This window comes from Arachis hypogaea, chromosome 7 (assembly GCF_003086295.3).
Source record: "Arachis hypogaea cultivar Tifrunner chromosome 7, arahy.Tifrunner.gnm2.J5K5, whole genome shotgun sequence".
Taxonomy (NCBI): Eukaryota; Viridiplantae; Streptophyta; class Magnoliopsida; order Fabales; family Fabaceae; genus Arachis; species Arachis hypogaea.
Window position 1 is genome coordinate 19,637,147 of NC_092042.1, and position 11,080 is coordinate 19,648,226.

Below are 11,080 nucleotides of genomic sequence, written 5' to 3' on the forward strand. Positions count from 1 at the left end.
AACGCCAGCTCCTTGCCCTTTTCTGGCGTTTAACGCCAGTCTGGTGCCCCTTTCTGGCGTTAAACGCCCAGAATGGTGCCAGACTGGGCGTTAAACGCCCATCTGCTAGCCTGACTGGCGTTTAAACGCCAGCAGGTTCTTCCTCCAGGGTGTGCTATTTTTCTTCCTGTTTTTCATTCTGTTTTTGCTTTTTTCATTGATTTTGTGACTTCTCATGATCATCAACCTACAAAAGACATAAAATAACAAAAGAAAATAGTTAATTATAAAACATTGGGTTGCCTCCCAACAAGCGCTTCTTTAATGTCATTAGCTTGACAGAGGACTCTCATGGAGCCTCAGAAATGCTCAGAGCTATGTTAGAACCTCCCATCACCAAACTTAGAGTTTGAATGTGGGGGTTCAACACCAAACTTAGAGTTTGGTTGTGGCCTCCCAACACCAAACTTAGAGTTTGACTGTGGGGGCTCTGTTTGGCTCTGTTTTGAGAGAAGCTCTTCATGCTTCCTCTCTATGATGACAGAGGGATATCCTTGAGCCTTAAACACCAAGGATTTTTCATTCACTTGAATGATCAACTCTCCTCTATCAACATCAATCACAGCCCTTGCTGTGGCTAGGAAGGGTCTGCCAAGGATGATGGATTCATCCATGCACTTCCCAGTCTCTAGGACTATGAAATCAGTAGGGATGTAATGGTCTTCAACGTTAACCAGAACATCCTCTACAAGTCCATAGGCTTGTTTTCTTGAGTTGTCTGCCATCTCTAGTGAGATTTTTGCAGCTTGCACCTCAATGATCCCTAGCTTCTCCATTACAGAGAGAGGCATGAGGTTTACACTTGACCCTAAGTCACACAAGGCCTTCTTGAAGGTCATGGTGCCTATGATACAAGGTATTGAAAACTTCCCAGGATCCTGTCTCTTTTGAGGCAGTTTCTGCCTAGACAAGTCATCTAGTTCTTTGGTGAGCAAAGGAGGTTCATCTTCCCAAGTCTCATTTCCAAATAACTTGTCATTCAGCTTCATGATTGCTCCAAGGTATTTAGCAACTTGCTCTTCAGTGACATACTCATCCTCTTCAGAGGAAGAATACTCATCAGAGCTCATGAATGGCAGAAGTAAGTCCAATGGAATCTCTATGGTCTCATTTTGAGCCTCAGATTCCCATGGTTCCTCATTGGGGAACTCATTGGAGGCCAGTGGACGTCCATTGAGGTCTTCCTCAGTGGCGTTCATTGCCTCTCCTTCCTCCCAAAATTCGGCCATGTTGATGGCCTTGCACTCTCCTTTTGGATTTTCTTCTGTATTGCTTGGGAGAGTACTAGGAGGGAGTTCAGTAATTCTCTTGCTCAGCTGACCCACTTGTGCCTCCAAGTTTCTAATGGAGGACCTTGTTTCAGTCATGAAACTTTGAGTGGTTTTGATTAGATCAGAGACCATCGTTGCTAAGTCAGAGGTATTCTGCTTAGAACTCTCTGTCTGTTGCTGAGAAGATGATGGAAAAGGCTTGTTATTGCTAAACCTGTTTTTTCCACCATTATTATTATTGAAACCTTGTTGAGGTCTCTGTTGATCCTTCCATGAAAAATTTGGATGATTTCTCCATGAAGGGTTATAGGTATTTCCATAGGGTTCTCCCATGTAATTCACCTCTTCTATTGAAGGATTCTCTGGATCATAAGCTTCTTCCTCAGATGAAGCTTCCTTAGTACTGCTGGTAAAAGCATTCCAGACAGACTTTGAGAAATCATATTGACTTGTTGAGTCAATATTTTGTTCTGAGCCAATATGGCATTCAGAGTGTCAATCTCAAGAACTCCTTTCTTCTGACTAGTCCCATTGTTCACAGGATTTCTTTCAGAAGTGTACATGAATTGGTTATTTGCAACCATTTCAATCAGCTCTTGAGCTTCTGTAGGCGTCTTCTTCAGATGAAGAGAGCCTCCAGCAGAGCTATCCAAAGACATTTTGGATAGTTCAGAGAGACCATCATAGAAAATACCTATGATGCTCCATTCAGAAAGCATATCAGAAGGACACTTTCTGATTAATTGTTTGTATCTTTCCCAAGCTTCATAAAGGGATTCTCCTTCCTTCTGTCTGAAGGTTTGGACTTCCACTCTAAGCTTACTCAATTTTTGAGGTGGAAAGAACTTTGCCAAGAAGGCATTGACTAGCTTTTCCCAAGAGTCCAGGCTTTCTTTAGGTTGTGAGTCCAACCATGTCCTAGCTCTGTCTCTTACAGAAAAAGGGAATAGCATAAGTCTGTAGACCTCAGGGTCAACCCCATTAGTCTTGACAGTGTCACAGATTTGCAAGAATTCAGCTAAAAACTGATGAGGATCTTCCAATGGAAGTCCATGAAACTTGCAATTCTGTTGCATTAGAGAAACTAATTGAGGCTTAAGCTCAAAGTTGTTTGCTCCAATGGCAGGGATAGAGATGCTTCTCCCATAGAAGTCGGGAGTAGGTGCAGTAAAGTCACCCAGCACCTTCCTTGCATTGTTGGCATTGTTGTTGTTTTCGGCTGCCATGAGTTCTTCTTCCTTGAAGAATTCGGTTAGGTCCTCTATAGAGAGTTGTGCCTTAGCTTCTCTTAGCTTTCGCTTCAAGGTCCTTTCAGGTTCAGGGTCAGCCTCCACAAGAATGCTTTTGTCTTTGCTCCTGCTCATAAGAAAGAGAAGAGAACAAGGAAATATGGAATCCTCTATGTCACAGTATAGAGATTCCTTGAGGTGTCAGAAGAAAAAGAAAAATGGAAGGCAGAAGTAGAAAATTCGAACTTATCAAAGAAGATGAAGTTCGAATTTTGCATTAAGGAATAGTATTAGTCCATAAATAGAAGGATGTGAGAAGAGGGGAAGTAATTTTCGAAAATTAAGGAAAAGATTTTGAAAACATTTTTGAAAAACACTAATTGATTTTCGAAAATGAAAGTGGGAAAGAAGTAAAGTGATTTTTGAAAAAGATTTTGAAATTAGAAATAAAAAAGATTTGATTGAAAACTATTTTGAAAAAGATGTGGTTAGGAAGATATGATTAGTTTTTTTTTTAAAAAGATGTGATTGAGAAGATATGATTTGAAAAACATTTTAAAAGATTTGATTTTGAAAATTAATGACTTGGCTATCAAGGAAAGATATGATTCAAACATTAAATCTTTCTCAACAGAAAAGGCAATATACTAGAGATGTTGAATCAAATCATTAATTGATAGCAAGTATCTTTGAAAAAGGAAAGACATTGATTTTGAAAACATATGATTGAAAAGATATGATTTGAAAAAGATTTGATTTTGAAAAACTTTGAAAACCTGAAAAAAAATTGCATTGAAAAACAGAATCTTCCCTCTTGTGCCATCCTGGCGTTAAACGCCCAGAATGGTGCACATTCTGGCGTTTAACGCCCAAAACTATACCTTTTTGGGCGTTAAACGCCCAACCAGGTACCCTGGCTGGCGTTTAAACGCCAGTCTGTCCTTCTTCACTGGGCGTTTTGAACGCCCAGCTTTTTCTGTATAATTCCTCTGCAGTATGTTCTGAATCTTCAATTCTCTGTATTATTGACTTGAAAAGACACAAATTAAAAATATTTTTGGATTTTTAATACTAAGGAGTAATCAAAATGCAACTAAAATCACATAACAATGCTTGCAAGACACCAAACTTAGCAGTTTGTATACTACTGACACTATATGAGACACATAAACACTCAAGTCAAAAGAATTCAAAGATCAGAGTAAGAAATCATCAAGAATTACTTGAAGATCCTTAAGACACATGAATGAATGCATGCAATTGACACCAAACTTAAAATGAGACTAGTGTCTCAATAAGAAACATACAATATTTTTGGTTTTTATGATTTTGTAAATTTTTTTTTGTGTTTTTCGAAAATAAGGTATCAAAATTCTTAATGAGAATCCCAGGAATCAGTGCAATGCTAGTCTAAGACTCCGGTCCAGGAATTAGACATGGCTTCACAGCCAGCCAAGCTTTCAAAGAAAGCTTCGGTCCAAAACACTAGACATGGCCAATGGCCAGCCAAGCCTTAGCAGATCACTGCTCCAACAGCAAGATTGATAGAAATCAACAAGCTATTGTGATGATAAGTTGAAACCTCGGTCCAATGAAATTAGACATGGCTTCACAGCCAGCCAGACTTCAACAGATCATCATGAAACACTAGAATTCATCTTCAAGAATGCTGAAGAAAAAATACCTAATCTAAGCAACAAGATGAACCGTCAGTAGTCCAAACTCAACAATCCCCGGCAACGACGCCAAAAACTTGGTGCGCGAAATTGTGATCAGTACTTTTCACAAATCAAATAATCCCCGGTAATGAAACCAAAAACTTGGTGTTCAATACCATGGCATAAACACAACTTCGCACAACTAACCAGCAAGTGTACTGGGTCGTCCAAGTAATAAACCTTACGCGAGTAAGGGTCGATCCCACAGAGATTGTTGGTATGAAGCAAGCTATGGTCACCTTGTAAATCTCAGTCAGGCATACTCAAATAGGTATGGTGATAAACGCATAAAACATAAAGATAGAGATAGAGATACTTATGTAATTCATTGGTAGGAACTTCAGATAAGCGTATGAAGATGCCTTCCCTTCCGTCTCTCTGCTTTCCTACTGTCTTCATCCAATCCTTCTTACTCCTTTCCATGGCAAGCTTAAGCAAGGGTTTCACCGTTGTCAGTGGCTACCTCCCATCCTCTCAGTGGAAATGTTCAACGCACCCTGTCATGGCACGGCTATCCATCTGTCGGTTCTCGATCAGGCCGGAATAGAATCCAGTGATTCTTTTGCGTCTGTCACTAACGCCCCGCCCTCAGGAGTTTGAAGCACGTCACAGTCATTCAATCATTGAATTCTACTCAGAATACCACAGACAAGGTTAGACTTTCCGGATTCTCTTGAATGCCGCCATCAGTTCTAGCCTATACCACGAAGACTCTGATCTCACAGAATGGTTGGCTCGTTTGTCAGGCGAGCACTCGGTTGTCAGGCGATCAACCATGCATCGTGTATCAGGAATCCAAGAGATATTCACCCAATCGAAGGTAGAACGGAGGTGGTTGTCAGTCACACGTTCATAGGTGAGAATGATGATGAGTGTCACGGATCATCACATTCATCAAGTTGAAGAACAAGTGATATCTTAGAACAAGAACAAGCGGAATTGAATAGAAGAACAATAGTAATTGCATTAATACTCGAGGTACAGCAGAGCTCCACACCTTAATCTATGGTGTGTAGAAACTCCACCGTTGAAAATACATAAGAACAAGAGTGATCATTGGCTTCGGTCCCAGAGAGGGAACCAGAAGAACCAAGATGAGATTACAATAGTAAAAGGTCCTACTTATAGAAAACTAGTAGCCTAGGGTTTACAGATATGAGTGAATGACATAAAAATCCACTTCCGGGTCCACTTGGTGTGTGCTTGGGCTGAGCATTGAAGCATTTTTCGTGTAGAGACTCTTCTTGGAGTTAAACGCCAGCTTTTATGCCAGTTTGGGCGTTTAACTCCCATTTTGGTGCCAGTTCCGGCGTTTAACGCTGAGATTTCTGAGGGTGACCTTGAACGCCGGTTTGGGCCATCAAATCTTGGGCAAAGTATGGACTATCATATATTGCTGGAAATCCCAGGATGTCTACTTTCCAACGCTGTTGAGAGCGCGCCAATTGGGCTTCTGTAGCTCCAGAAAATCCACTTCGAGTGCAGGGAGGTCAGAATCCAACAGCATCTGCAGTCCTTTTTGGTCTCTGAATCAGATTTTTTCTCAGGTCCCTCAATTTCAGCCAGAAAATACCTGAAATCACAGAAAAACACACAAACTCATAGTAAAGTCCAGAAAAGTGAATTTTAACTAAAAACTAATAAAAATATACTAAAAACTAACTAGATCATACCAAAAACATACTAAAAACAATGCCAAAAAGCGTACAAATTATCCGCTCATCACTTACCTCAAGATTGATTGTATGGGTTTTGTAGAGCTCTCCGTGGTGAACGCGTGACCGCAAACGGAGCGGCAATCGGAGCTCTAGATCAAAAGTTATGGTGGTTTGAAGATCAACCAAGGGAGAGAACTTGAGAGAGTGTTCTTCCCTCCATGGCCTCTCTTTTTCAGCGTGAATTGAGTGTTGTGAGGAGAGAGAATGCTGAAAACTAGGGTTTTGGTTTAGTTTAGTTGGGCCAAGGGCCCACTTTGGTCCGAATTCTATAAAATTAGTACCGAAATTCTCGTCTCAGTCTCCTCTATCACATTTAGCCATAAAAATCACATTTTGGGCTTTCTAGAATAAATTCTCATTTATGGGTTAATTAGCCGTTAATTAACCGGGTTTTACATTCTACCCACCTAATTGGGAATTTTGCCCACAAAATTCAAATGCAATTACCTGAGAATAAATGCGGATAGTCCGTTCGCATCTCCGACTCGAGTTCCCAAGTGTGTTCCTCAACACCGCCTCGACTCCATGCCACTTTGACTAATGAAACCTCTTTTCCACGCAACCGTTTGATACTAGAATCATCGATTCTGACTGGAGCCACTGGAAGCGTCAAATCTTCCCTTAACTGAACCAACTCAGGTTCCAACACATGGCTAGCATCAGGAGTGTACTTCCGAAGCTGCGACACGTGAAACACATCGTGTAGATTCGAAAGATGAGGTGGTAGAGCCATCCGATACGCCACCGGTCCAATCCTCTCCAGGATCTGAAATGGACCAATGTATCTAGGATTCAACTTCTTTGCCTTAATCGCCCTACCTACTCCCGTGGTCGGAGTAACCTTGAGGAAAACATGGTTTCCTTCCTCAAATTCTAAGGGCTTTCGCCTCTGATCGGTGTAACTCTTTTGACGACTCTGCGCCGTAAGCATCCTATCACGGATTTTCTTGACTTGTTCAGTAGTCTCAGCTATCATTTCCGGTCCCAACAAGCTTTTCTCTCCAGCTTCATACCAACATAGTGGAGATTGACATTTCCTCCCATACAAGGCCTCATACGAAGCCATTCCGATGCTCGCATGATAACTATTATTGTATGCAAACTCCACTAATGGCATATACCGATTCCAACTTACTGGTTGGTCCAAAACACAAGCTCTCAACATATCCTCTAGTGTTTGGATCGTCCTCTCGGATTGACCATCTGTTTGAGGATGGTAAGCCATGCTCAAGCTTAATCGGGTCCCAAAAGCTTTTTGAAATGCACCCCAAAACCTTGAAGTGAAGCGAGGATCTCTATCAGAGATTATAGTAGCAGGTACACCATGAAGTCTCACAATCTCCTTTATGTATAACCGTGCTAGCTCCTCAAGGGTGTAAGTCATACGAATGGGTAAAAAGTGAGCTGACTTCGTCAGTCGGTCCACAATCACCCAAATGGCATCAAAACCAGCCCTAGTCCTTGGCAATCCCGACACAAAGTCCATTGCAATACTTTCCCACTTCCATTGTGGAATCTCTAAAGGTTGCAACATCCCGGAAGGTCTTTGATGTTCAATCTTTACCTTTTGACAAGTTAAGCACTTTGAAACATATTCCGCCACATCATTCTTCATACCCGGCCACCAAAACATCGCCTTTAAATCATGGTACATCTTAGTACTTCCCGGGTGAATGGAGAATCCGCTTTTGTGTGCCTCCTTTAAAATATCTTGCTTCACAGTGCCAATATCCGGCACAATGATCCTACCCTTGAATCTCCATAACCCATCTTTTCTTCCGACACTCTCCACCGTTTTCCTTGCTCAATAGCCAGTAACACCTTCCATAACGCTTCATCATTTTGATGAGCCCTTAGGAGTTCGGACTTAAAGTCACTTGAAATTTCTAATCGGCTCAAACACAAAGTTCCGGATACTTCTCGAGCACCAATTTTCAGACTCTCAAATCCCTTGAGCAACTTCTCCTCTTGAAGCATCATCCAAGCCGCATATAATGACTTCCGATTCAACGCATCTGCCACTACATTCGCCTTTCCCGGATGGTAATGCAACTCAAAGTCGTAGTCTTTCAACAATTCCATCCACCTTCTCTGCCTCATATTGAGCTCTTTCTGATCAAAGAGATACTTCAAGCTCTTATGATCAGAGAAAACTTGGAACTTAACCCCATAGAGATAATGCCTCCACACCTTCAAGGCAAACACAACCGGAGCGAGTTCCAAATCGTGCGTAGGGTAACTAACTTCATGAGGTCTCAACTGTCGTGAGGCATACGCCACCACATTACGATGCTGCATCAGCACGCACCCTAGACCCTTCAATGAGGCATCACAATACACCTCAAATGGCTCGTTCGGCTCAGGTAACACTAACACAGGTGCAGTGGTCATCTTTTTCTTCAATGTCTGAAAGCTCTCCTCGCACTCAGGAGTCCAAACAAACGGAGTGTCTTTACGGGTTAACTTTGTCATTGGCAAAGCTATCTGTGAAAAGCCCTTGATAAACCTTCGGTAATAGCCAGCTAAACCCAGAAAACTCCTTATTTCTGTTACGGTGGTTGGTTGCTTCCAATCCATCACAGCCTCCACCTTAGTTGGATCTACGGCTATTCCCTTCTTACTCACCACATGGCCCAAAAACTTCACCTCACTCTTCCAAAACTCACACTTAGACAGTTTTGCATAGAGTTTATTCTCCTTTAGAATCTGCAACACGGTCCTCAAGTGTTCCGCATGCTCTTCTTCAGTCTTGGAATAAATCAGTATGTCATCAATGAAGACAACAACGAATTTATCTAGAAACGGACGAAAAAATCTATTCATGTAATCCATGAATACCGCAGGAGCGTTCGTCAACCCAAAAGACATTACAGTGTACTCGTAATGACCATAACGAGTCCTGAAAGCGGTCTTAGGGATATCCTCACCCCTCACCCTTATCTGGTGATAACCGGATCGCAAATCGATCTTGGAGAAAACTCCAGCTTCTTGTAACTGATCCATGAGATCATCAATTCTCGGCAATGGGTACTTATTCTTTATTGTAACCTTGTTCAGCTGCCTGTAATCCACACAGAGCTGCATACTCCCATCCTTCTTCTTCACCAGTAACACTGGAGCACCCCACGGAGAGACACTTGGTCGTATAAAATTCTTTCCCAACAAATCCTCTAACTGAGACTTTAGCTCGTTCATCTCTAACGGTGACATCCTGTAAGGAGCACTTGAGATTGGTCCCGCCCCGGGCACCAATTCAATAGTAACTCAACCTCTCGGTTAGGTGGGAACTCATCAATATCATCAGGAAACACTTCCGGAAACTCACACACAACCGGAATCTGTTCCAACCTTTGATCATCACCCGAAACACCCGCGGCTAACAACAGGATACCCTGACATTCGGTTCCGAAACAGTTCACCATCATCGAATTCAAGTAATAATTATTTACCACGACCAGCCCTTCTGTATCTTCCGGCATAAAGTACACCGACTTTGTAGAACAATCAAGCAGGACATGGTTCTTAGATAACCAGTCCAATCCCAAGATAAGATCAAGACCAATCATCGGTAAGCAGACTAAATTATAAATAAAATCACGCTGCTTGAACCTAAAGAAAACTTCCGGGCATCCTAGTCTAGTTACCATGGCTTCATGGGTAGCATTATATACTTTTAGGTCATAACCTAAGGTTACAATCTTCAATCCTAACGCATGGGCTTTCTCAAATGCAATGAATGAATGTGATGCTCCCAAATCAAATAAAGCATTTAAAGTTTGACCAGCCATTTCACAGTTACCTCGAATGAGTGTCTCAGATCCCTCAGCTCCTACAGCTGAAGTGGTGAACACCCGACCAGTCTGTTGTGCTTTCCCAGCACCTTGTTTCTGCTTCTCAGGACAATTTGCGACTTTATGCCCCGCCTTTCCACAATTGTAGCACAAACCCCATCCGGCCTTGCATGGTGCTCCTGGATGGTGACTCCCACATCTAGTACAAGCTTGATCATTTTGAGGCTGCTTCCCAAACTTCTTCCCTTGGGAATTGTTGTTGTTGGGCCTCCTGAAAGAGCTTCTCCTCTTGAAAGATGGACCTCTAGGTGCAAAGCTCTTCCCTCGGTTCTGTGGAAATGATCCTTTGTGACTCCCTTTCTCAGCGGTTGCCCTTTTCACACACTCTTCAGCAACCCTACACTTGTTCACCAATTCAGAGAAAGTCCTAATCTCCATTGGTCCTACTGAACTGAAGATATCACTCTGGAGTCCTCCTTCATACTTAACATACTTCCATTCCTCATATTCCACAGGAGTCCCTTGGCACATACGAGAGAACCTGAACAGCTCCTCAAACTTGTCAGTATACTCTGATATGGACATGGTACCCTGCTTCAGTTGTAACAATTCAAGTTCCTTAGCCGTCCTAGCAGAAGTCGGAAAGTACTTCTTATAGAACTCCTCTTGGAAGACATTCCAAGTGATATAGTCATCACCCTGCTGCAGAAGACGTCGGATACCTTGCCACCAATGCGACGCTTCACCTGTAAGCATATAGGTAGCAAACTCGACACGCTGCCCTTCAGGTACTACTTGTGCTTGCAGTGCTCGCTCTATAGCCTGAAACCATGTATCAGCCTCAGTCAGACTAGTAGTTCCCTTAAACTTAGGTGGATTAACCTTCAAAAAGTTTGCTAGTGTCATCGGGCCCTGAACTCCACCTCCATCATTACCATGGTTGTTCATCTGTTGACCAAGAGCCTCAGCAGTGGCTTGCATAGCAGCAGCCATGTTCTCCAACGCAGTCATAAAGTTCACCGGGTCATTAGGGTTATTCTCCGGTGCACGAGCATTCGTACGACCTCTCGCACTACCTCTACCGCGTCCACGAGGCGCCATCTGGTTCCTATACATACCAAACAATCGATATTAAGTTGATCAGTCTCAATATCGGAAGTCTAGTACTTCAAAGTCCCAATTGCATGCTCATGAACGTTTATGCCAATTATATCAAGCAGATATACTAATAGCACATAACACACACACAGAGAATGCACAGAAGCATAGTCAGTCCATCCCTCAGGCTCTACAGGAACGAACTGCTCTGATACC

The 11,080-nt window shown here is 42.4% G+C and overlaps 1 non-coding gene across 1 annotated transcript; it reads left to right on the forward strand.

Annotated features, from left to right (window-relative positions):
* The first annotated feature begins 2,023 nt into the window (after positions 1-2,023).
* LOC112704546 (small nucleolar RNA R71) lies at positions 2,024-2,131 on the forward strand. The gene has a single exon (XR_003155166.1). It is a non-coding gene; the product is annotated as a small nucleolar RNA R71 (small nucleolar RNA).
* Positions 2,132-11,080: the final 8,949 nt, after the last annotated feature.